The sequence below is a fragment of the Cyclopterus lumpus genome, chromosome 20 (genome assembly GCF_009769545.1).
Source record: "Cyclopterus lumpus isolate fCycLum1 chromosome 20, fCycLum1.pri, whole genome shotgun sequence".
In the NCBI taxonomy this organism is placed as follows: Eukaryota; Metazoa; Chordata; class Actinopteri; order Perciformes; family Cyclopteridae; genus Cyclopterus; species Cyclopterus lumpus.
Window position 1 is genome coordinate 17624197 of NC_046985.1, and position 6205 is coordinate 17630401.

Here is a 6205-nt window from a genome sequence, read left to right on the forward strand (position 1 = left end):
ATGAAAGATGAAGGAATTCCTCTGTAACTTTGAAAGCGTGGAAGAGAAGGAGACGTTACGTTAGTGGAGGAATGGAAGAGAGCAGCGGCCGCTGTGTGCGCGGTGATGACACGAAGACTGCCTGTACTACAATAGAGGAGAAGTACTTCCAACAGACAGCCGCTGTACTCTGTCACGGGGGAACATCTTTGTGGATGTTGTTTCCTCTCGTCCACTCTTGATGTGAGTGACACTAAGGAGAAACGTACTTCAGAGGAGGGAGAAGCAGGAGAGTCTTCACTGCGTGCTAATGGCCGAGAGGACTCTGAGCTTAAGCCACACACACATCATAGTGTATATCATGCATTAAATCAGATGTCATAGATTATGCAATAGAAAATATGAATACAGTATATCATCAACATGACAGAAAATATGAATACAGTATATCAGAAAAAGTACTTTGTATAGTGTAAGCGTGAGTCAAAATTGGATGCCTGGTAGAGCCTTTGGAAGAATTCAGCCAACAACTTCTCTCCTCCTGGTAGATTTATTTCTCTGATCACATGCAAAGTACAAGCGCTGAGATTGCAATGCCAGGGGAGTAACAACAACTCTCCTCTAGAACCAGAAGTTCGGCCCTTACATACACAGATTTCGTCACAGGTTCGTATGCATCATCCTAACCTTTGAGTGGCGCTGAACTATCAAGGAGAGGGATAATTCTCCTCCTCTCTTTTCACAGGACTTTTCTAATGAGACTAGTCAAATAACATGCGTGAGTGTTGTGATACAAGGCCTGTATCTATTCTCGAGAAGCAGACAGCCGCACATTCCCAGGCTGAGTCCTGATTGGTAGCTCACTTTGGCTCCCTCATAACAGTTATGAATGTATTTTCTACTTTAAATCAGCTCTTGGAGCGGATGGTTTGGGAACATAAAGGACCGTGAAGCTCAGATCCACCTTTGACTGATTATTGCTTTGGATATTCGTTTACAAATGCATTGATTGTCACAGACAAAACCTGAAAATATACAAGTACGGCTGAAATGATTAGACTAAAATTATTTGACAATGGTTGATCCCAAGTGTTGAGGAGATGGCGGTGTATTGTAGTGTTTCTGTTGCGGGTACACTGTTTAAAGGAGAACTCAAAGCGGTTCTTCTCACTGGATTGTGCAGTAAGGGGGTTCTCGGCTTGCCGGTATCTCCGGGTGACGGGTCTCTGATCCTCCGCTGTGAGGTGGCCGAGCAGCAGCCTGAGAGGTTCACTCCGGCTGTGCAGAGCCATGCACAATACCCCAGTTTGACTTTCTTGCTGTACTGCACCAAGGACGGTTTGGCTATCAATGAAATGGTACCGCCTCTCAATCTGGATTTGGCTGTGGAGCTCAAAGTACTTCTTCAGCTGTGAGGCAAACACTGCTCCACAAATCTTTTTGCTTTGGACTCCACCAGCCTAACAATTGGGCCTTGGTTCAAGTCCCATCTTAGATACATCACTGCTTCATATGTATGCTCACTTCCATCTGAAAATGTGATTGCCCAGGGTTTATCAACATATCATTAAGGTGTTAGTGCTCTGGTGAACATGACTTTTCCAAGTTGAATGTACTCTTCGAAGAGCTTAATTGCATCTTCCCGGATGTCATCTGAGAGTGCTATGTCCCATGTGTCCTTCACTGGACATTTTCCAGTCTTTGCCTCTTGGAACGCCCGTCGCACCAGAATAGCTCCTTTCTGTTTAGTAGGAGTTACCAAGCCGACTGGGTCATACAGTCCTGGAACATGGCTGAGCAGTTCTCTTCGTGTAAGGGGATTTGGCATCTGGTCTCTGACTTGTCCTTGATGAAGGTCATGGCCACTCATTTTCTTTCTCTTTGAGAAATTGATTGCAGTCATGACATGGAGTTTGTCCTCTTCTGCCATGTAGCCCAGGCCGAGCGCCGCCTTGTCATCTTCACTCATTTGGTTTGGCAGGACCAAAATCTTTGTCTTGGCCTCCTCCAGCTTGTCCTTCCAACCCGTCCTCCCACTTTGCCCAGAAAAGACCCAAGGCTTGAGCTTGAAACCTCCAGCTTGCAGGATCTCCTTTACATTTGCTGTGATGGTTTTTAGCTGGTCCAGGTCATTGTGGGATAAATCCATTTAATTTAATAATCCATTTAATTTATATAGTGCTTTTCTAGATACTCAAAGACACTTTACATTATACACCGTGGACACAGCTACGGGGAGCAATGCAGGGTTAAGTGTCTTGCTCAAGGACACATCGACTAGGGCGGGGATTGAACTGCCAACCTCTTGATGTGAGAATGTCATCAACGTAGCTGTCTTCCTGGAGCACCTGGCTCCCTACATTGAGGTGGACCCCCCCCCCCCCCCCCCCCCCCCCTCCTCGACCCATCTGAAGTCAATAACTACAGACCTGTCTCTCTCCTCCCCTTCCTTTCCAAAACTCTAGAGCGAGCTATCTTTAACCAAGTGTCCTCCTATCTCCACCATAACAACCTTCTTGACCCTCACCAGTCTGGATTCAAGGCAGGCCACTCAACAGAGACTGCCCTCCTTGCTGTCTCTGAGCAGCTTCACACTGCTAGAGCAGCCTCTCTCTCATCTGTCCTTATCCTTCGAGACCTTTCTGCTGCCTTTGACACAGTGAACCACCAGATCCTCATGTCCTCCCTCCAGGACCTGGGTATCTCAGGCACCGCGCTCTCACTCTTCTCATCCTACCTCACCGACCACTCTTACCGGGTAACCTGGAGAGGATCTGTGTCTGAGCCTTGTCCTCTGACTACTGGGGTCCCTCAGGGTTCAGTCCTTGGTCCTCTTCTCTTCTCTCTGTACACCAACTCTCTTGGCTCTGTCATTCGCTCGCATGGCTTCACCTACCACAGCTATGCTGACGACACCCAACTGATCCTCTCGTTTCCCCAATCTGAAACACAGGTAGCAGCACGAATCTCTGCCTGTCTGACTGACATCTCTCAGTGGATGTCCGCACACCACCTGAAAATTAACCCGGACTAGACTGAACTTCTTCTCCTTCCAGGAAAAGGCTCTCCCACCCACGACCTATCTATTAACTTCAACAACTCAGTGCTGACTCCGACTCTGACTTCCAGGAACCTCGGTGTGACGCTCGACAGTCAACTCTCCCTGACTGCCAACATTACCGCAATAACACACTCCTGTAGGTACATGCTGTACCACATCAGGAGAATACGACCTCTTCTCACTCAGAAGGCGGCACAGGTTCTGGTCCAGGCTCTGGTCATCTCACATCTTGACTATTGCAACTCCCTCCTGGCAGGTCTACCTGCTAATGCCATTCGACCTCTACAGCTCATCCAGAATGCAGCAGCTCGACTGGTCTTCAACCTCCCGAAATGTACCCACACTACTCCGCTCCTCCGCGACCTTCACTGGTTACCGGTGGCCGCCCGCATCCGCTTCAAAACATTGGTACTTGCGTACTGTGCTGCGAACAGATCGGGTCCGGTCTACATCCAGGACATGGTCAAACCGTACACCCCAGCTCGTTCACTTCGCTCGGCTTCTGCCAATCGGCTTGTAGCTCCTTCACTTTGAGCTAAACACTCAACAAAATCACGACTGTTTGCTGTCCTGGCTCCTCATTGGTGGAACGAGCTCCCCATTGACATCAGGACAGCAGAAAGTCTCTACATCTTCCGTCGCAAACTAAAAACACATCTATTTCGACTATACCTTGAATAGGGAAGGTAGAGCCGTAGTAGCACTCTAGTAGCACTTAAATGTCCCTTACCGATAGCACTTTGTTGTTTAGCACTTTAGTAGCACTTAAATGGCACGTACGGATAGTACTCTGTAGTTTAACGTTATTGAAGAAATTGTACTTGCTTGATTCTTGTTGTTCTGAGTTTGGACTCATGGTTTAATGCACTTATTGTAAGTCGCTTTGGATAAAAGCGTCAGCTAAATGACATGTAATGTAATGTAATGGACGAAAGGTGCGAGGTTCGCAGTCTCACGCATCGCGGGCTGTGCAAGGCACCCCGCTGGTTTGTCTCCAATGTTTACTCATGTGATTGCATGTTCTGCCAGCTCTTCATCTTCTGAGTCTCGCCAGAGGAATCTATGCAGGTACATCTTCTTTACATCACCCGGAGCAGCATGTACTCCCCACCTGAATCTGAGCAGGACAGCGCAAATCTGATTGAGGACATCTGGACCTTTCATCAGCAGGTCATTTAGGCTCACAGCTCTGCACTTCTGGCTGCTGTTCCACACAATTCCCCAGAATGCACCTGTGAAAACACCTCAAACCACTTATGGCACCTAGAAATCGGAGCTTGAGCTATTATAAATAGGAATATAAAGAGGGCTGCAATGGAGGAGGTTTGTTTTTATAGCAGTTGCTTTTGCATGAGATGTAAGATGTCTTGTAATTTTTTTGTTATATTTTTTTTCGTTTCAATTCAGTTTATTTGATATAGCCCAATATCACAAATTACAAATTTGACTCAGAGGGCTTTACAATCTGTAAAGCCCCCTGAGTCCATGAAAATGAAAATGGGGCGGGGCGCATCAGTAGGGGCCAAGGCAGGAGGCCGGCTCACCAGGCAGGAGGCATCAGACACAGCCAGGTCCAATGGACCCTATGAGGTGACTGTCTGCCTCCCGGACTGAAAGTGGAAGCTGGTTCCATAAAAGAGGAGCTTGATAACTGAGTGAAGCTGAATACACCTCTACCTGCCCGTGAAAGGCTATTTAGCATCGCAGGATTAGTTTTCAGCCCAAAAAGTTATTTTGAAGATGAACAGGACATTTGTCAGTTTCAAGTAATGACTGGGCTCCGGACGCATGCTTTTTAGAGCGCCTCCCACTCGGACCTCTCCGCTTCCAGGGGCCGTGGACTAAGTGCTCCCTGTGCCCTCTCGCCACGCGTGCGGAGGGACACCTTCAAATCACTATAAAGAGATTGTTAAAGTGATATTCAAGCCCTACGAAGAAGAAAACAAACCTGCATGTGAATCTGCTGATCCACATGCTTGGTAATGCAGCCCACAGTGGGTGGTAAACTCCATCTAAGGCTAAATACCAGCACGAGACAGATAGTCGACAAGAACCTTAAGGGAAAGTTGAAAAGAACTTTGAAGAGAGAGTTCAACAGGGCGTGAAACCGTTGAGAGGTAAACGGGTGGATTTGCAGCGCAGTCTGCTCGGGGGATTCAAACCCGGCAGGACAGGGACGGCCACTCGGTGTAGGAGGATCCCCTCGTGGGACCTCTCCCTGTTGCTGACTAGTCCTCGTCGGGCAAATTTTTCTCTTTTAGGTAGCTACGTGTTCTCGAGGTATTTCAAAGGTCGACAATTAACTGGCTAACGCAGTCTTTTTGGGAAGCTTCAACAGACAGGCTGAAATGATATTCTATTAATTTAACGGACTGAGAGTCATTTTAAGGGAGTGGAGAAGGAAGGAACAGTGCTGGTAATAACCACTTGGAAACTTTTTCAACGTTCAAGAGCAGGGCACCATTCCAGGACTGGAGCTGTAAAGAGTTAAAGCGAGCGCTAACTATTTGTCTCTGAACAAAATGTTTGCTCATTCATTTCAGTTCATTTATGTAATGGTATTTCAAGTTGTACTGTCCGCTGTCGGCCATTTAATGATAGTAAAAATAATAATAATTTGTTAAATAAATAACAAATCAAGCTAACCATTAGCAATCTTCCGTTAGGTTATCAAGATGCCATACACATGTAGCCTACAGTTTGTAAATTCAGTGCAGGGTCGATTTCTGCTTTAATTTGGCATATTAAAATTCACAGAAATCTGGCAAACATTAGATTTCAGTGTGGACATGCAGAATGTTGGAACAGCTCTCCTAGTTTTGTTTTGTTTTCTCTGTATGGACAAAAAAAAAAACTAGACAATAAGTATTGAACCTGAGCTTTGGTGTTCTGTTCGGATCTTATTTCTCTCTCTCATTTTCTTCTTTCGTTTCTCCTAGTTTCTTAATTTTTAAAGCTATTTATTGTACATTTCTTACAGCAGGCGGTCTTTTATCTCCGACATTACAGTTTTGGAATCATGCACAGTTTTTTTGTAAACCAAGACACACAGCGAAGATATTCACAGGGAGGGAGAAAGTGAGAGGGAAAGTGTTGCTAGAATGGGCAGAGAGCGTTCAAGGCTAAAAGTAGCTAACAGTTGTATTAACTAACGTCTGTACATAG